The sequence below is a fragment of the Glycine max genome, chromosome 11 (genome assembly GCF_000004515.6).
Source record: "Glycine max cultivar Williams 82 chromosome 11, Glycine_max_v4.0, whole genome shotgun sequence".
Taxonomy (NCBI): domain Eukaryota; kingdom Viridiplantae; phylum Streptophyta; class Magnoliopsida; order Fabales; family Fabaceae; genus Glycine; species Glycine max.
In genome coordinates, this window is record NC_038247.2 from 23,003,333 (window position 1) to 23,025,308 (window position 21,976).

The 21,976-nt window shown below is 39.5% G+C and overlaps 1 pseudogene; it reads right to left on the minus strand.

The window, feature by feature from the left end:
• Window positions 1–15,037: 15,037 nt before the first annotated feature.
• Window positions 15,038–21,500, minus strand: LOC100788999 (PH, RCC1 and FYVE domains-containing protein 1-like; annotated as a pseudogene).
• Between the last annotated feature and the right edge of the window lie 476 nt (window positions 21,501–21,976).

Sequence of the window (21,976 nt, forward strand, 5' to 3'; positions counted from 1 at the left end):
TATTTTCTGATTTTGATTTTGATTTAATTAATTTTTTTGGAAAACACAGATTGACTATCCTTTTGAAAGAGGTGATAATTCATGCAACCTCATCCTATCTTTTGCAAATCTCTCCGGGAACTCCCTTAGAGTGTATGTTCTGTTTGATTTAGTCACTTGATCATTTTGGAGTGACGGCAATGGAGCCGCTTGACATTTAATCAATCCATTGAAATTCCAGGGTTTGTCCCCCCTTTTTTTTGTTTAAAAACATCGACGAGTGAGAACTTTTGATCTGCCCCTATGTTCACTTAAGGCTCATGCACGATGCCCCTCATTGCCCTAGTGTAAGGCTTTGAGGTACCAATTGTTATCTTTCGTCATGACCTTGTAGTTGGGAACCTATTGGGTGAGAACTTCTAATCTCCCCCTAGGTTTACTTGAGGCTCATGCACGGTGCCTCTCATTGCCCAAGTGTAAGGCTTTGAGGTACCAATCACTGTCTTTCGTGATGACCTTGTAGCAGGGAACCTATTGGGTGAGAACTTCTAATCTGCCCCTAGGTTCACTTGAGGTTCATGCACGATGCCCCTCGTTGCCCCAGTGTAGGGCTCTGAGGTATCCATCTTTGTTTTCACAACCTAGTAGCAAGGAAGAATGAAAGAAGCGGTTGATTCTTGCAAAAAGAATTTTCCAAGGACGAGAAATAGTTGAAGGATTTTTTCAATCGATGGATTAAGTCAAATGACTCCTATTCTTGATAACTCACTTCTCTCTAAAAAGAAAAAATTTCTGGAATGATAAAATGAGGTCACATGAATGTCTATATTTTTACTAGAAAACACAGTCAATCAAATGCTTTTTTTCTTTTTGAACTTTTCTGCTTTACTCGTTGTTTACGGCACCCCACCAACGTGCAGGACGAGTAATCTCTGATTGAATGGTCTTGGAAGTCAACACTCAGGAGCGCAGGTCGCTTTGAGCAAACAAACCAATGGCTTACACTCACATTCCAGTGGAAGTTGAATAAGCGAAGATGTGTTTGTGAAAGGATAAGAGAGACAAGGATGTCAAATTCATCCATTTTAGCATTGTAACTGTGGTTTACAATAATGGCATAAACTTGGAAATCCTGATGAGTCATTAGAGACACCTAACAACAGCTTTCAAAATTGCCCTATGTGTGGTGTCGCTTGTCAATGTCAAGACTCATACGTGATTCTCCTTAAATTTCAGCCAGCCCGCATCAATTAGACTTTGCACCTTATGCTTCAGGGTCATACAATGCTCAATGGAATGCCTCGGGGCTCCTCCATGATAAGCACACATTGCGTTCGAGTCGTATCCTCGGAAAAATGGAGGTTGAGGAAACCTAACAGGGTTTATGGCTACCATTGCATTATCAAGTAGATATGGGAGCAAGTTAGCATATGACACCGAAATTTGGGGTGAATCCTACAGGCTTTTCGCTGCAAAATTCATTTCTTAGTTGGTGTTTTGGTTATTGCTAAAGGTGGTGTTTAGCATTGGTTCTGTGGTAGGTTGGTTTTGTTGTTGATTTAGGGATGGCCTTTGTGGATAACTGGGTGGTAGGTAATGAGAATGCCTGATATTGGCTGAGTAATGATGGTGTTGAGCTGGCGGGGAACTTGACCATATAGGAATGACAGTCACAACATGGGTTTCTCCCTCCTTCTCATCCTCTTCATGTGCCCCAATTTTCTCATTCGTCCAAGCAGGATGATTAATTTGCTTCTTTTTAGACCCACTTTAATCCTTTCATCGGCGAAGACCAAATCCGCAAAGCTTGAAGGCGCGTACCCCACCATTTTTCATAGTAAAACACTAGTAATGTGTCTACTATTATTGTGATCATCTCTTTCTTCGTCATTGGAGGTGCCACTTGAGCTGCCAGGTCTCTTCACCTTTGGGCGTATTCTTTGAAAGATTTGTGCCCCCTTTTTTTGCACACTTTCTGTAGTTGCATCCTATCCATAGCCATATCAGAATTGCACTGATGCTGCCCAATGAATGCAACCATTAGGTCTTTCCAAGAATGGACTCGAGAAGGTTCCAAGTTAGTGTACCAGGTAGCAGTCACCCCAGTAAGACTTTCTTGGAAGAAATGTATCGGCAGTTTCTTGATGCAAGCTCCATTGGAGCTTGTAGGCCTAGGATCTTCTTCATCAATGGATTCCTTTGCTTCTTGGAAGATGAATGACAGCGGAATGGAGAAAGGGAGAGAGAGAGGAGACGCCACTTCAAGGAGAAGATGAGTCTAGAAGAAGCTCACCACCATAGGAGGCCATGGATAAGAGCTTGGAGGAAGAATGAGATGAATGAAGGGAGAGGGAGAGAAGAGCACGAAATTTTGTGCTCTAAATGAGCTTTGAAATCTGAAGTTTCATATTCAAATCATCAAAGTTGAAAAAAATGCACACACATGACCTCTATTTATAGCCTAAGTGTCACACAAAATTGGAGGGAAATTCAAATTTCACTTGAATTTGAAATTGAATTTGTGGAGCCAAACTTTGGAGCCAAAATTTCACTAATTATGATTAATGAATTTTAGTTATGGTTCAGCCCACTAATCCAAGATCAATTCCAAGATTCTCCACTAAGTGTGCTTAGGTGTCATGAGGCATGAAAAGCATGAAGGACATGCACAAAGTGTGACTATATGATGTGGCAATGGGGTGTAGTAAGCAAATGCTCACCTCCCCCTCTAAAATTTAATTGGATTGGGCTTCTACCAATTCAATTAAATTTATTTCCAACCACACACATCAAATATCCACTTAGTGCATGTGAAATTACAAAACTACCCCTAATACAAAAACTAGTCTAGGTGCCCTAAAATACAAGGGCTGAAAAATCCTATATTTCTACGGTACCCTACCTACATTATGGAGCCCTAAATACAAGGCCCAAAAATAATGAAACCTTAATCTAATATTTACAAAGATAAGCGGGCTCGTACTTAGCCCATGGGCCCGAAATCTACCCTAAGGCTCATAAGAACCCTAGGGCCTTCTCTTGCATCTCTGGCCCAATCTACTTGGAGTTTTTCTATCCAATGCCCTTGCGGAGTAGGATTGCATCATTTCTCATCTTTTGCGTATGCCCCCATCTTCTGACAATACATCTTTAGATGGTTCTTGGGGCAAGTAGTCCCCTTATACTTGTCAAAGTTCGACACCTTGAACTTGGGAGGAGAGATGATATTAGGTACTAGGAACAACTCTTCTAGGTTAGCAAAGGCATAATCTTGGCCTCCTTCAATGGCCTTGAGCCTTTCCTTTAGATGATCCAACTTCTCCCGTTTCTACCATAGCATGAGGGTTTTCACCCGCTGTGGAATGCAAGGGGTGTGGTTGTGGGTGATACTGAGGGCCCTCCAAAGTGTTTTGCAGGGGTATACCACCAACTGCTTACTCTTCAGTGGCATATCCGAGGCAAGGCTTGAAGTCGGCTAGTTGTGGTGGGGCATTCCATGTGTCTCCCCCATGGGTTGAGAAACATGTGCATAATCAGATTGAGGTTGTTGGCTTTCAATGTGTATGGGAGCGGAGTTATTGACATCCTCCTTGGGAGGCGAGCCATATGGCGGGAAGGCATGCTTGTTTTGAATTTGCACATCATGGGATCGCCCGTACTTCCCAAATCTTTGCCCACCATATTTGAGGTTGGATGATTCATTTGGTTGAGATCGGATGGGGGCATCGGGTTCACCTTAGCAACAGCGCTGGTAGTGGCAACAGCAACCGTATTGGCTTCCATTATCTTCTTCATGCTCATCATGGCCTCCACCATTGTGGCCATTTTCTCTTTCATGGCTTTCATGTCGGCCTTCATCTGCTCTTGCACCTCCTTTACTTCACTCATTACTCTAGCTCTAGCACGGGTTCGGTAAGCCACACTGACCTCCATTATCTCCTTTATGCTCATCATGACCTCCATCATTGTGGCCATTTTCTCTTTCAAGGCCTCCGTGTCGGCCTTCATTTGCTCTTGCACCTCCTCTACTTCACCCATTACTCTAGCTCTAGCACAGGTTCGGTAAGGGCGCCGTAAAACGTGTTTTTTTCTTTTTGATAATAACGATTAAGTTCATTTTTTTTCAAGGAAAGAATGCAATGGGCAATGCAACCAATGAAAAGCATGGATGTATGTGAATGACGCATAGTTGAAGTATTGTGAATTTTTACGCAGGACATGGGGTTGAATCAGTTTAGGTTTTCAACATGGACCATGACATCTTTGTCAAGGAGAAACTGAAAGTAACAAGGACATCAACAGTCCTAAATGTGTTTGGCTGTAGACGAAGCAGTGATGTAACTCGATCCATCTTTTGCCCCAATTTTTGCAAGATGGTTACTTCCATGCTTCAACTTGACTTGATGAACCTTTTCGTAAAAGCATGAGCTTGGTTGAACCCGATAATCCAAGGAATGGCAATTTCGATCGCCAATACTTTGACAACATTTCATAGAGATGAAAGACTCGAGAATACTTTAAGCTATGCATGGAAAATGCAATTATGAAATTGAGATGCCCAAAGAAACATCATTTCCTAGTTAACCATGCATTAGGTACCATATTCAATCATTTTGTTTTTAAGTGAAACGGGTTTATGATCCCAACATGGTTGGCTCATGGTACCGAATATATACAACTAAGAATGCATCATGAATTTTCATGCTTCCTTTTTTTTTTTTTGCAGAGGAAAATTCAAGGATCATGCATGAAAACAAAAGGTATGAAGTTTGTAGAACAAAAAGTATGTTGAACGCATATGCATGATGATGCAATGATTCATGCAAAATGTGATGTTGGAATATGATAACGGAAAAATGCAGGAACGATATGTTCATTACGATGCCTTGAAGAGATGCTTATGTGATGCATGATATGAATGCATGCTAGAGATAAAATGCGGGAGTATTTTGATTCGCACTGATTTTTGGAGTAAAAACGTGGGATAAACTCATTTTATTCAGAAAGTTATAACTAGTCAAGATCTGAGTGACAATACAAGTTTCCTAGCGGTTTCTAATTATATGGGCCATTAAATCTATCATATGCTGACAGTAGCTGAGAAGTCTGTGGATCTCCTCGGGGGCGGAGTAGGTGTTCGCCATTGCTTTGGCCATGGCTAGCAATCGGGGAAGTTCTTGAATCCCGTTCAAAGTAAGAGAAAATCGGTCCATCCACATTGTTGCCTCTTGATGTAACGAGTCGATCACCCCTCCTCTAGCCTCCTTTTCCGCACACACTTGGGCATACTCGTCCGCCACTTTATGCTTATGGGCCGTGGCTAGATTTAGTTCTTCTTGGTACTTGCTGATGATGGCTAACATGTTGGTCTCTGTCTTGCATAACCGCTGAGACAGGTTTCTTTTGGACCTCGAGCAAACCTTCAACTCATCTTTCAAGATCAAACTGTCTACTCATGATTGGTCCCTTTCCTTTCTCTGGAGCTTAAGCTCGATGTTGCTGCCCCACAGAGCCCCTCTGAACTTGTTCCGACCGTGCTCTTCCTTACGAGCCCTCTTGGTCTCTTGTTCCAAGGCCTTGGTGGTAGCTATATTCATATCTCTTAGTTCGGCATTCTCCTTTCGGATCTTAAGAGCTACTGATTTGAACCTTTCTTTGACTGTTTGGGCTTGCTCGAGTTCTGCCCTAAGGGCCTGCACCTCTTTGTCTTCCTCTGGTGCCTCAACATCCTCCCTTTTAGCGGTTCTCAAACTCGGGAGCCAACCCAAACCTTGCACGTGGGCTTTCAGCCACTTACGGTAGCCACCGATGGGCCCATTGTTACTGCCTCTAAGTTCTTTGTCCTTCTTTTGCACCACCTCCCATGCCTTGCGGACCTTCTGAAGTGTCTCTATGTTGGTCTTATTGAAACCTTGTGAAATGACAGACGCGAGCTCTTCCTCTAGTGGTGCCCCTCTCATAGGGTAGCCAAGTTGCCTTATAGCAAGAACGGGATTGTAACTGATGCAACCCCTCGTCCCCATCAAGGAAACATTCGGAAATCCTCCGCACGAAATAAGAACTCCGGTTCTTCCTTCTTTCCATCAAGGGAACCAGTTGACAGACGCTCCTTCTTTGTTTGCTAAGAGTTGGTCCCATTCGCCCCTCCTTTCTCTGTGCATGAATGGTGGCTTTCTAGCGGGCAAGCATGCCTCACCTCTTGGCAAAAAAGGTGTGAAACCAACCATACATAAAGAGCTGGAGTACAGCAAACAATCCTCGTACTGCTCTTCTCACATCTTCGGTCGAAGGTGTCATATAGGTCGGCTAGCATAGCGACAACCGGGCTTTCCTTGTGGTCATGATAGGCGAGAAAAACGTCGATCGCTGCTAGGTCCACCAACCCAACCACATTTGGAAAGAGGACTCCTCCGAAGATCAACAGTGCGAGAATGTCTATGAACGGGGCCCATTCACCTTTACCTGCCAAGATTCTTGCTTTTGCCTCCAAATATTTTCTCGGTACTCCAACCACCCCATTTTTGACTTACTTTCTGCGGTCTAATTCCTGCGCCGAAATATGGACTATCTTAGAAATTCTAGCTAATGAGGGATAAAACCCTGAGAAGAGGTATGGTCTCCTTCCCCCTAGAGGACATCCTAGGATTTCTTCAAATTCTTCCACCATGGGTGATAACTGGAAGTCCCCAAAGGTGAAGCATCTCAACAGCTGATCATAATACTGGGCGAGGGAGGCAATGGCCTCTGTGGAGACTTCTACCATGGCTAGGTCCTAGATTTTACCGTAAGCTTTGCGAAAAGCTTGCCACTGGAGCTGACCCATCAACTGCCCTAACTCTTTTAGGCTGGTGATCCCTAGGCTCTTGACCTTGACTTGATAGAACCTCTTTTTAAGCGAAGGCGTTTGACTTGATCCCATGTTTTACTAAAGTGAAACAAAATCTAGAGCGAATCAAAACTCTAACATCTATCATGGGTGGAATGGATGAATGCATGAAGAAATGCATATGATACAGATGCAATTTATGAATACGGGAGCCCAGGAAATTGTCTCCTTCTTAGATACAACGTCTTGGGGTAGCACAGTACCCAGTGTATGTATTTAAGAAGATGACACGGACCCTCCGTTGGTTTGCCAAAGAGAGGGGATCAAAACAGATGTCGTGCATGATGCATATGCGAAAGGCACAACACGGGGATGTACATAGTACGACAATATTCACAAACAAATATAAGCAAAAAGGTACATGACATTTATGCATGGCAGTGTGGAAAATGGCAAGCAGCGTGTTTGCTCTGTGCCCCTATTCAAGGGACCTATATGGGAGGGAGCTAAAAAGGCTTTTAGTGATAATTCCCAAGGTGGTCATATCTCTCTTGATGGTCTCTAGAGGTATCACCCCCTTCGAAGAACATATTGCAGCAGTAGGGACTACTAGCAACAATATGTTATCAAAGAGAAAAACTCTAGATGAGGGTTCACTGTAATCAAGCAAGTCGGACACCTAACATGATCATAGATTCACCTCCACTCCTTATGTTCCCACGAACCCGGGTATAGGGCCCTTCTTCAACTCACCGTGTGTGCCAATAGTGTTGGTGTTTATGTGCATCAAATGAATAAATATTTACCTCATGCAAACATTTTAAAACACACTAAAAGCATCAAAGAGTTATATACACAAGAACATAAGAAAAATAAAGGGAAACCGACAAAGGAGAAAGTCATGATAAAACATTGCACAAGATTAAATGGCCTAACTCTCTAAAAATTGTCCCCAGTGGAGTCGCCAACTGTCGCAACCTACCCTTCGACGGGAGGGCAACGCGAGGGCTCACGGGTGCGTCTTCCAAGAAAGGAATACGCGCGGAGTCGCCACCAACGTTTATTTAAGGAAAATGTCGGAAAAACCAGAAAAGACGTGGTCTACGATGTAGAAGCAAAGCTTCATGGTGAATCAAAGGTGATTCAAAGGTGTTTTGATGATAACAATGATGATAACAAAAGATGATGACAAAGGTGATGACAAAAAGCTCAAAGATCAATCAAAGAACAACTCAAGTGAATCAAGAACAATTCGAGAGTTCAAGATAAGAATCAAGAAGAATTCAAGACTCAAGAAGAAAGTTAAGAGTCAAGAATCAAGATTCAAGGTTCAAGATCTCAAAAATCAAGATCAAGATTCAAGAATCAAGAGAAGGCTTAATCAAGATAAGTATAAAAAGTTTTTCTCAAAAATTGAGTAGCACATGATTTTTCTCAAAACATGTTTACCAAAGAGTTTTTACTCTCTCGTAATCAATTACCAGATTGTTGTAATCGATTACCAGTAGCAAAATTGTTTTGAAAAAGTTTTTAAATTGAATTTACAACGTTCCAATTAATTTCAAAAAGTTGTAATCGATTACAATGTTTTGGTAATCGATTACCAGTCCCTTTGAACGTTGAAATTCAAATTCAAATGTGAAGAGTCACATCCTTTCACATAAAAGCCTTGTGTAATCGATTACACTGATTTGGTAATCGATTACTAGTGATTATTTCTGAATAAATCAAAAGATGTAACTCTTCATAAAGGTTTTTGACTTTTTCAAATTGGTTTTAAGTTTTTCTAAAAGTTATAACTCTTCTAAATGGTTGTCTTGACCAAACATGAAGAGTCTATAAAAGCAAGGCTTTGTTTTGCATTTCAAGCATCTTGAACACTTATTCATACAATCCTTTACAAGCCTTGAATCTCTTTGAACGTCTTCTTCTTCTTTGTACCAAAAGCTTTCTGAAGTTTTCTGGTTTTCCAAACCTTGAAAACTTGTGCTATTCATCTTTTTCATTCCCTTCTCCCTTTGCCAAAAAGAATTCGCCAAGGACTAACCGCCTGAATTCTTTTTTTGTCTCTCTTCTTCCTTTTCCAAAAGAACAAAGGACTAACCGCCTGATTTCTTTTGTGTCTCCCTTCTCCCTTGTCAAAGAATTCAAAACGACACAGTCTAAGAATTCTTTTGATTCTTCCCATTCCCTAATACAAAAGTGTTCAAAGGACTAACCGCCTGAGAACTCTTTTGTATCCCCTTTCACAAAGTATCAAAGGTTTAATAGCCTGAGATCTTTGTCTTAACACATTGGAGGGTACATCCTTTGTGGTACAAGTAGAGGGTACATCTACTTGGGTTTGGCTGAGAACAAGAGAGGGTACATCTCTTGTGGATCAGTTCTAGTGGAGGGTACATCCACTAGGTTCAAAGAGAACAAGTGAGGGTACACCCTTGTGGATCTTTGCTTGTAAAAGGATTTTTACAAGGTTGAAAGAAATCTCAAGGACCGCAGGTCACTTGGGGACTGGATGTAGGTACGGGTTGTTGCCGAACCAGTATAAAAACTCTTGTATGTTTGTCTCCTTCTTCCCTACTCTTTTAATTTCCGCAGTGCATTTAATTTCTGCTTTTACTTTCTGTTAAGTTTCTCTTCTACTCCTCATTCTATTAACAATTTAGTAAAAGCCTTAGAAGAGTAATTTTTTATTTAGTAAAGGTTTAGGAATAATTAATTCAACCCCCCCTTCTTAATTATTCTGAGGCCACTCGATCCAACATATGAACTTTAAGTGTGAAAGGTTCGAGAGTTGTATTTACGCACGGGGAAGGTATTAGCACCCCACGCGTCCGTCACAAGGGACGACAGCCTTTTAATCAAGTGTGCAAACATGACTTCAATTTGTTTTATGTTCCTTTTTACGTCTTTATGTCTTTTTGCACCTTTTATATTTTTTATCTTTTTGTGGTCGACAAGGGTGTTTCCCTTGCTCCTACGTATTCCTCAATTGTGGTAAGGAAATTAGACCTACGTAGTTCTTCGAGAACTAAACGTTGGTTAAGTTGTTTTTTTATCTTTTTTTGTAAGATATATTTTGACTGAAAAAATGTCATTTAAGGCGTTGGACCATTTAAACGATCTTTTGTTTTTGAAAGGAGAGAAACGTAAAGGCGTTGGACCATTAACGATCTCTTGGTTTTGAAAGGAGAGAAACATTAAGGCGTTGGACCATTAACGATCTCTTGGGGTGGTCGACAAAAGCGGGGCTTTTGCTCCTACGTATCCTCAATTGCAATGAGGAAATCAGACCTACGTAGTTCTTGCAAAAGCAGTAAAGTTACATGTTAATTTTATGCTTTTGAATGGTCCATGTTAACCGATAAAAGCAAAGAGGACCGTTTAAGGCGTTGGACCTTAAAACGGTTTTAAGTGACTTTTGCGGACAAAGCTGATTTGTGAGTTGATTTTAGCCTTAGTTTCACTTTGGTTATTAGTCAATTGATCCAAGGAAACTTCCAAAGAAAAACGTCCGATTGATTTTTTTTAATACTTTATTCAAAGATATTTTTTGATTATTATATTATTATTTTGCCTCTTTTTGGTTTTAAACATGGTTACGCCATGACCGAACGGTCGGATTTCATCTTAACAGAAATTAAAAGATGTTACAATACAAATGATCGGTGGAAATTTATTTTATTTTTGATTAGGCGAGAAAATGACTTAAATAAATGAATAAAGCACGTCAAAAGGGGGTACGTAAAGTAAATGAAATAAAAATAAAAGCACGCTAAACAAATGAGGACCACTAAGGGTACATAGAATGAATTGAAAAGTTCGATTTCGGGAACTTACTGGTTGAAGACCGAAGAACAAACGAAGAACGACGAAGAACGGTTGAAAATCTTCGCAAAATCACCCACGGAAACGTCTCGGAAGCGTTACGAAAGCGCTTCTGCTTGGATTTTCTTCACGGAAACAATTTTTTTCACTAATTTTAAGTGATTCTCAGATACCAGGAGGGTTGAACATTTTTGTTCTTTCCCCCTTCCCCTATTTATAGCGAAAAGAAGGAGAAGCTTGCCACCCAGCTCGCCCAGGCTCGCCCAGGCGAGCTAGGTTGCTTCCTCTAGAAGGCACCGCCTTCTCGAGGAACTTCCTGGAAGGCCCAAGTGGGCCTGGTTGCTATTTGCACCCCGATGTTTACTAAATACACCCCCTTGCCTTTTTTGCTGATTCTTTTTCCGTAACGTTACGGAACCTTACGAATTTCGTAACGATACTTGTTTTCTTTCCGTAATGTTACGGAACCTTGCAGATTACGTAATCATCCCTTTTTTTGACTTCAGAATGTCACGAAACTTCATGGATTGTGCAATAATGCTTTCTTTTGACTTCCGGCATGTCACGGAACTTCTCGGATTGTGCAACAATGCTTTCTTTTGACTTCCGGCATGTCACCGAACTTCACGGATTGTGCAACAATGCTTTCTTTTGACTTCCGGCATGTCACGGAACTTCACGGATTGCCTAACCAAGTACCTCAAAGTGGTCAAGCGAGGATCGCATCCCAACAAACAGATGGTCCCCGGACGAAATTAGGGTATGACAGGAGATATTAAGAGAGCTCTTCTTCTCAAGCAATCTTTCTACCTTCTCCTCTCAAGGGAGACTTCTCTTAGCACTACCATAATTCCCCCACTTGAGACCATTCCCCTAAAGGTCCAAGAACTCTTACAGGAATTTAATGATGTATTTCCCAAAGAGATACCCCCTATGTTACCTCCTCTTAGGGGAATAGAACACCAAATAGACTTAGTCCTAGGAACAAGCCTTCCTAATAGGTCAGCTTATAGGACTAATCCTCAAGAGACAAAGGAGATTAAATCCCAAGTTAAGGAATTGTTGGAGAAGGGATGGGTCCAAAAGAGCCTAAGTCTTTGTGTTGTGCCTGTGTTGTTGGTGCCCAAGAAGGATGGTAAGTAGAGAATGCGTACAGATTGTAAGGCCATCAACAACATAATTGTGAAGTATAGGCAGCCCATTCCTAGGCTTGATGAGTTACATGGCGCAAATATATTTCCAAAATTGATCTTAAAAATGGTTACCACCAAATAAGGATAAAAGAAGGTGATGAGTGGAAAACCGCTTTCAAGACCAAGTTTGGGTTGCATGAGTGGCTAGTAATGCCTTTTGGGCTCACTAATGCACCAAGCACCTTCATGAGGCTAATGAATCATGTCCTAAAGGAGTTCATAGGTAGGTTTGTAGTTGTTTATTTCGATGATATCTTAGTCTATAGTAGGGACCTAGATGATCACTCAAGACATCTAAGGCAAGTTCTTTTAGTTCTTAGGAAACACACTCTCTTTGCTAATATAGATAAATGCACCTTTTGTGTCGATAGTGTATTCTTCTTAGATTTTGTGGTTAGCAAAAATTGGGTCCGTGTGGACCCTAAGAAAATCAAGGCCATCCAAGAGTGGACCACCCCAAAAAGTGTAGGAGATATTATGAGCTTCTATAGGTTAGCAAGTTTCTATAGAAGGTTTGTTCCTAATTTCTCTACACTTGCTTCACCACTCAATGAGTTTGGTGAATAAGAATGTGGAATTCACATGGGGAGAGAGACGATAGCAAGCCTTTGCTTTGCTCAAAGAAAATCTCACCAAGGCACCCGTTCTAGCTCTCCCTGACTTTTCTAAAACTTTTGAGCTAGAGTGTGATGCCTTTGGTGTAGGTGTGGGAGCTGTGATGTTACAAGGTGGGCACCCTTTTGCTTACTTTAGTGAGAAACTTCATGGTGTCGCTCTTAACTACCCCACATATGATAAGGAGCTTTATGCCTTAGTTAGAGCCCTCCAAACTTGGGAACATTACCTTGTTTCCAAGGAGTTTTTTATTCATAGTGATCATGAATCACTTAAGTACATTAGAGGGCAATGCAAGTTAAACAAGAGGCATGCAAAATGGGTAGAGTTCCTAGAGCAATTTCCATATGTTATCAAATACAAAATGGGAAAGACCAATGTGGTTGCAGATGCTCTTTCTAGGAGACACACATTGCTTTCTTCCCTTGGAGCTAAAATTTAAGGATTTGATAACATAAGGGAATTGTATGCTTCTGATTAGTACTTCTCTCCCATTTATGCTAGTTGTGGCCATAAGGCCAAGATGGATTTTACATTGCTAAGGGGAATTTGTTCAAGGAGGGAATGCTTTGTATACCCTAAGGATCCATTAGAAAGTTGTTGGTCAAAGAGAGCCATGAGGGTGGGCTAATGGGGTATTTTGGAATTGATAAGACTTTTGTCTTCCTCAAGGAAAAATTCTTTTGGCCCCATATGAAAAAAGATGTCCATAGGTATTGCACTAGGTGTGTGGCTTGTTTACAAGCCAAGTCTAGGGTGATGCCTCATGGGCTATACACACCCTTACCCATTCCATCTGCATCCTAGGTAGATATAAGTATGGGCTTTGTCCTTGGGCTTCCTAGGACCCAGAGGGGTGTAGACTCTACCTTTGTGGTGGTGGATAGGTTTAGCAAGATGACACATTTCATACCATGCCACAAGGTAGATGATGCTAGTCATATCTCAAGACTTTTTTTTAGAGAAGTTGTGAGGCTTCATGGTTTGCCTAAGACTATTGTGTATGATAGAGATGTTAAGTTCCTTAGTCATTTTTGGAAAACTTTATGGGCTAAGCTAGGAACTAAGCTCCTTTTCTCCACCACTTGTCACCCATAGACTGATGGGCAAATAGAGGTAGTGAATAGATCTCAATCCACATTGTTAAGGGCTCTGATAAAAGGCAATCACAAGTCTTAGGATGAGTACCTTTCTCATGTAGAATTTGCCTACAACAGGGGGGTTCATAGAACCACCAAGCAGTCCCCTTTTGAGGTTGTCTATGGGTTCAATCCTCTCACACCTTTGGACCTAATTCCTCTTCCACTTGGCACTTCTTTTATACATAAAGAAGGGGTATCTAGGTCAGAGTTTGTGAAGAAATTACATGAGAGGGTTAGGAACCAAATAGAGAAACACATAAAGGGGTATGCAGCTAAAGGCAATAAAGGAAGGAAGGAGTTGGTGCTTAATAAAGGGGATTGGATTTGACTCCACCTTAGGAAGGATAGATTTCCTACTAAGAGAAAGTCCAAACTTAGCCTAGAGGTGATGAACCTTTTCAGGTCTTGGAGAGGATCAACAACAATGCTTATAGGCTAGACCTCCCAGAGGAGTATGAAGCTAGCAACAACGATAACATTACTAATTTGGTTCCTTTTGTAGGTGTAGCTGATTCAGATGATGAGGGGTCTACTAATTTAAGGACAAATCCTCTTCAAGAGGGAGGGGATGATGCAATCCTTCCAAGGAGGGGACCCATCACTAGAGCCATGGCTAGGGGACTTCAAGAAGATTGGGCCAGAGATGTAGGAGAAGACCCTAGGGTTCTCATGAGCCTTAGGATAGATTTTGGGTCCATGGGCTAAGTATGAGCCCACTTATCTTCATACATATTAGATTAGGGTTTCATTATTTTTGTGTCTTGTATTTAGGGCTCCATAGTGTAGGGAGGGTACCCTAGTAATGTAGGATTTTTTAGCCCTTGTTTTTAAGGCACCTAGACTAGTTTTTGTATTAGAGGTAGTTTTGTAATTTCACATGCATTAAGTTTACTATTTGATGTGTGTGTTGAGAGAGAAATTTAATTGAATTAGGAGAAGCCCAATCCAATTAAATTTTGGACCATCCTAAGGGGGAGGTGCTTGCTACACCTTATTGCCACATCATATAGTCACACTTTGTGCATATCCTTCATGCTTTACATGTCTCATGACACCTAAACACACTTAGTGGAGAATCTTGGACTTGATCTTGGATTAGTGGACTGAACCATAGCTAAAATTCACTAATCATAATTAGTGAAATTTTGACTCCACAAATTCAAATTCAAATTCAAGTGAAATTTGAATAGAAATTCAAATTTCCTTCCAATTTTGTGACACTAAGGCTATAAATAGAGGCCTTGTGTGTATATTTTTTTTAACTTTGATCATTTGAGAAATTACACTTCAAAGTTCAGACCTCATTTGAGGCATACATTTTGTGCCCCTTCTCTCCCTCTCCCTCCACTCATCTTCTACCTTTAAGCTCTTATCATGGCTTCCTATGGTGGTGAGCTTGTTTTCTATTCATCTTTTCCTTGAAGTGGCGTCTCCAATCACCTTTCCTCCTTCTCCATTCCGCTGTCATTGATCTTCAAGAAACAAAAGACTCCATTGTTGAAGAAGATCCAAGGCCTACAAACTCCACATGGAGCTACATCAACAAGGTTAAAGAAAGAATAAATATAAGATAAGAGAAATGACTACTGATTAAGGGTGTTTTGGTAAAAATTATTAATGCATGAAACATTTTACATTGGTTAGTCTAAAAAAGACCAAACAAGATTTTTAATTTGGTTGTTATATGGAGGATTAGAGAGAGTTTACTACTATTATTCTAGAATGACACTTATACAGAATAAGCAACCAATCATAACACTAAACTTAACACATACATGGTGCAATGTAAGTTAACTTACGAATAAAAGCATTTGCATACAGGTTGGTAATTTTCGAGGATATAGCAATTGGCTTGACAAGCTTGCCATCCTAGCCATCCTAAAGGTACAACACATTAAGAAGGAAAATAATTAGCATGCAGGAGCAACAATTATAAATTATACATGCAATCTCCCTCACCTACTCTCATCCATGACTTGTGAACACTCAGAAACTTGGAAGTTATCTAACAATAACTAACAGGTGCACTATCCAACAACCAAAAGAAACTCATTAGAAATTTCACAAATAGTTTAATATAGATTGTTGGACTTGTAGCAATATTTCATCATGTATATAAGTAGTTTGAAAAAAAACATGATGAAGACAATGCTAACAGCCTGTACACATTATGCACCAGCTTCTTCCAAGAAAGATGAAAAACATCATCAATGACAGCAAAAAGAACATCTTATTTATTGTATACATTAGGCAATTTGACATCTGGATAATTATTGGTCCCATTAGAGGACACAGGGCTTCGAATTTGCTGGTGAAGATTAGTTCCATATGTTCCTGGCGAATTCCCTGCAGTTTTATTCAATAGAGCATATTCAAGTCCCATGGAGGCCAAACTAGATGCACTAATTGACTCAGCTTTGGAGTGCTGCTCCCCATTTGAATCTGGATGGTGGATGCCATTTGGCTCAATACCATTTGGTAGGTAAGCTGGTCTAATGTTCAATTCTCAGCATCATACACTCCAGTAGGAAGCTTCTCAGCCGGGTCTTTGAGCTGAAACAATGTTAATCAGCAATCAGTGTAAGTGTGAAAGACAACAGTATAAAGGAAACATGGAATAATTTATTCTGAAAAAGACAAGGGTAAATTGTTTGTTGTGAGATTTAAACCTGTGTGTACATGTCCCAACAGATAAAATAATGTAATTTTTAATATATGGTTAAACCAAAAGCAAAACATACTAATTTGAAAAAGAAAATCAATTCTTAAAGCCTATTGTTACAATTAAGAAATTTTATAAAAATAAACTTCAATTAGATAAATGGCTTAATCTGGATGTCCATTTTATTCAATGCAGAAAATTTGAAACCAAGTTACAAACAATAAAGCACCACATGAAAATAAACCATTTCAAAGACATCTGGCTCCAAGAGAAGTAAATTAACAAGAAAAAACCTGAACCGTGAGCGACTTAATAACTTCTTTTGCAGCTTTACATTTAGCAGATTCCTCAGCAAACAGTGCCATAGCTTCTTGAGGCTTTTTTGTTGACCTTTGAATCTCTAATTCTTGCAGTTCACATGTCTGTCTTGGGCTCTTGACCTAATGATATCTATAATTAGATTTGTCTTGATACTGTAAAAAGTTAAAGAAACAACATATATTTGTCACGTGACATTAACTTTTCTGACAATTTGAGCTAAGTCATAGTGTCATTTTACCAGGTGACATTAAATTTTGCAAGGTTCATTTGTCAGGCTAAAAAATGGCAGGAGAAAAATTAAAATGGAGAATAGCTATACTCTCTGTGTCAAAGACGAAAACTTCTACTACTTGATTTTCATGATAGGAGGATAGCAACATGCACTTGAGCATGCAACTTCTGCACTTCTTGATTTAAAAGTTCATTTGTTTTCTTCAAACTATCAGAAATACTTTTTGAGAAGGCAAGTCCTGAAGTTGTTGGAATAGGTGTAGCTGAACGAGGGGGGCTTGGTCTTTTAGAGAAATGGGACACAGATCTGGAACTTACTCTTGATGGTGCAACCACCGGTCTTGGAACTGTTCGTCTCAGATCAAGAGCAGTGGACAAGACAACATCTTTTAGCTATAGCAAAGAAGGTGGTTGTGAGGGGTGAACCAGTGAGAATGTATCACCTTTGTTTCCTTGCTTGGCTGCCTTAGTATCTAGCTGCTTTATCAAATCCATGTTAGAAGGAATTACTGCCTTGGACAATCTTAGGTCAGACTTGTCTAGCCTATCCTTGTTCTCCCCTGACAGAGGAGGCAAGGCATTCCTCCTATTACTATTGCTAGCTTCAACAACCTTGTTCAATTTTGCATAACAAGAATCACACACACGATACGGCTTGCCAGGATTAGGAGCGTGTGCTGCTCCTAATGCTTTCCTTGAACTGCACGAATGGCAGTGGACGAGCCCGCAGTTATAACAATTGTGTCTCTTTCTAGTGAAGCCAAATGCCTGCCCAGACGTAGAGCACTGAGACTGCTCAGCACCAGATACCCACTTATGAAGGCATATGGCAGCAGAGTTGTTTGAACCACATGCAATATATTTCACATGTCTATCCTTCAATGCTTCAACCAAAGCTGGTGTTTTACGATCTTCAACATCTGCATGACCCAATCTCCCATTTGCACCTTTCCCCCAAGTATAGACTTCATTTTTGGATGTTAATACAGCTACATGATATGCTCTACATGCAATTTCTTCAATTGATTCCCCCGGCAATCTAGTCTCCGACCAAGCATGGAACCTTTCCGTCATATTGAGGATTCCCAAGCTGACCATAAACAGTAGTACTTCCCATAGTGAAAACACGTCCAGATGTTGTCAGGCCTGCTGTCAAACTGTGCCCACAAGCAATTTTATGAAAATTTTAATCAATATGTGCAGGCACACAAGTTGGTTTAAGACGTGTTTCCTTGTCCCTATGTCCAAGGCGATTTTTGTCTCCATCACCCCAAGTAAACAATTTACCTGATGATATGCTTGTACTGGAGTGTGTTGCGATGATCTCTTCAACAGCTGCAGTATGCCACACTCCACAAGTAACAACTATTGTTCTCAACCCCAATAAGGATTCCACTTCTCTAGGATATGAAACATTTTGCCTATCTCCATGGCTCAAGACACCGAATGTTCCATCACCAAATGTAAACAACTGCGCTATTGAAGTTACCAAGGTTGTGTACCATGGACCACAAGCAACAAATGCAATTTGAAGTCCCTCTGATGGACTAACAATTCTCTTTGGTATCCAATGACTGGCATCACTGCCATGACCAAGAAGCCCAACATTATGAGTACCATCACCCCATGTATATAGTTCCCCAGCCATTGTAACAGCACATGAATGGAACTAACCATAGGCAACAAAATCAACAGTTGTATAAGTCAATGCTTCAACTAGACGAGGTTGAACCACATTCTTCCCAACACCATGACCACGGCATCCTCCTGATTCTTCGCCCCATGTAAAAACTTCACCTTGCCTAGTGACTAGAGAAGCATGTCTAGCACCACATGCTATATGATGTACATCTAAAACTACATTGGATTCCAGTGGTCTGGGGAGAAGTACATCTGCCCTGGGGCTGAAATAATTTACATTTTTATCAGCACCAACTTTAACATTTTCACAGGTAACCTCTCCCCATATGTATACATCCCCCAGAGCATCATAGTCATCAGGTGCAGATCCATGACTAGATGTACTTGGGGCACTGGAAACACTAACACGAAATACATCTAAAGCAGATCCTTTCACTTGCATGTTTGTTCCGTCTGGTGGCACATGTGACTTTTTAGAAATTGTATTGTCAGGCCGAAAGGACTTTGGAGAAGTATTTGGAAGAGTCATAGAAATGTCAGAAGAACTAATGCCTCATGACGTGCTATCCAAACTTTCACTTGGAGGACTATTTGATGTTAAGTCTCTGCTATCCTGATATTATTTGAGACACAAAGAATTGTAAGCAACTTATCATTTATTTCATCAGTAGCCATGGAAGCATAATGGCAACAGCAAAGGAACAGGAATTAAGAAAGCTTGTAAAAATTAGTTCGTCTTTTTACAAAAAAATAACATCATATAAAAAGTAGAGTAGGTTAATCAGCACAATCACCAAATAGCAACCGAAGCAGAGAATGAGTGAGAGGTAATCTCTTTCAGATATAAATAAAAAAAATAAAAACTACAGTTTATATCCTTTCAGGTTAAGCTACAATATGAGAAAATAAAGACTAGTTTTCCTTAGAGGAAACAACAAATAATCAATCTTATAATGGAGCAAATAAGTTCTCTCCATTTTGATTTGTTCAAAATATACACTTTATTGTAGCATTTTGGTGTGCAGACAGAAAAGAATTGAAAAAACAGAACAAAATGAAATGATTCTGCTTCATTTTGTTCTTGGTATCACCATCTTTAGTAGAACCAAAATGTACCACTTCTTAACCTCATGTCTAATACCATTCGGATTTTAGAATGCATAATACATAGAACAACACCCATATGTTGTCCCATTCCCTTCTAGCATCCATATCAAATGTTGCCTAAGGAAAATGGCACAACGACTATTAACCTCAGACTAAAATCTATCGCCTTTCCAACTTATAGAAGCAGTACAACTTACAAGAAACATAATGTGACCAAAATGCATTTAACTACAAAAACCACAAGTTAGTATATTTACATTAAGAATGAGACCCCCATCACTCCATCCATCAATTTTGGACCGACCACCTTGACCAGAAGATATCAATGCTTTGAGGCCAGCAATCCACACTTCTGCCTCAACTTTATCTTTGCAAATCTGAATAGCAATACACAGAAATAATTATAATAATGAAAATACAGAAAATGAAAACAAATAATGATTTAATGATGCATGAAATCACATAATTTGCCACTAACCAAATCAAGTGATCACTTTTCGTTACTGTAAATAAATGAAAAAGACAAATAGTCCTTCTCAGGACTCAAGTAACGTTGGAAAACAGCCTGCCAAAAGATTAAGGGAATGAAAACAAGAACATGTAAGAGTAAGTTTGTGAAACAATTTTTAAATTGCTTTATTAATAACATAGAATGTCAAGGTATTGTATGCAATTAGATTTAAGGGAATAAATCTCATAGTTCTTTGTCCAAGAATAATTCTAGAGACAGAAGATAGCTTCAGATTTCTTTCTCCACTACTTGTGATCCAGATTAAGGATGATTCATCCTGCAGTTTACGGATATTTATTTAATGTTTATACATAGAAATAACTCGAGACAGTAAAATTTCAAGCCTACTATATATGAATGTTCAACTCTTAGTCTACAATCAAGGAAGAACAGAAAAAATGAATATTTCTTATGAATACACCAAATAAGAAATATGTTTGCCTAGCGATAAAGCTACGCTACCTCTACTTGTTAGCAGTAGCACTAATTACTAAAATAAGAAAATTCAGCATGGATATTAATAAAAATCTATGCAAATCATAAAGATCTGGATAGTAATAATACAAATTAACTAGAATTGTGTCACTATAATGCAGTGAACCCAGAGAATTCCCAGTGTCAACTCAAGTAAGTACTAATTTTAGCCACATAGTGAAATTTGTGTGGCATATAAGTAAAAGTAAAATACTTCAAGGTGTAGTCATCTATTTCCTATGCATTAAAAGGTTGCAATGTGAAGTAGAGAATCCAAAAACACTCTTGAAAAGGCTTTCATTTAACTTACACGAGAAAGTCTAAATGGACAAAACTTGGGCTTTCCTTTACGACCATATTTAAGAAGTTGAGCACCATTTTTCATAGCAATCAATACCTGCACAATGAAAAGTTACAATATAAACACCAGTAAAGATCAAACAGACACACCAATATATATAGTCAAATGAAACTAAATATGAGTAACAAGTTAAAAGATCTATTTTGATAATCAAGATTTGTATATTCCCCTTCATATGATGATGAGTCAAGAGCCTTACAAAAAAAATACTCAAAGGTGTCATTTTATAATCTAAGCACTTTCTCTTCTTACAAAAGATCCCAAAACAAGACGAATTATTATTTTTTGAACAAGTGTTTATGACACTACAACGCAGCCAAGATAAACGCAATTAACCTTAATGTATGAAGATGTTAAAATTTGCTATTACAACTTCTGATACTATAATTTGGGCTAACCTAAGTCCATTTCATAAGCAAAAACCTGGACAACAATGTAAAGTATAACTCGGATCACTTGAAATATTAAAGAACAAACACTAACACAAATGAAAAGGCCAGTCAATATTATGTGATATAAATACAGAAATACCAATTCATTCTTTCCTTACCGTACAGACCTGAGGGAGGTTACCCTTCCAGTAACCTTGAATACCTTCTTCTTTCCCATCAATGCTATAAAAAGATGACGCTCTTGGCAAACTGACAAAAGCTCAGACATGCATGGCTCCACCCTCCCATTGAGATTTGTAATTTTGAGGTAGCAACGCCATTTTTACAAATAATGAATAGTATTAATTACAGAAAAAATTGGCAAACAACAATATAGAAAAAATAAAAGCTTCAGATCAACTTACATGGGTCTCATAAGTAAACAGGCTTCAAATCAATTGGGATATCATTAGGGGTATTGAAATCCTTATCTTCAGAATGACCTGCAAAAGGGGGCAGGTTGGTCGCACAAAAACACTTATCCTATCGATGCAACTACCCATTGCGAATACAATGCATTGTCCAACTGATTTGGTGCAGACAAAATGAAACAAACAAATATGTATGTTTATTCTCAAATAATTGTCATTATACAAAGTTGTTTATAATGTTTACAGTAACCATCAAATATGTGACACCCTCTACCCCTCACAT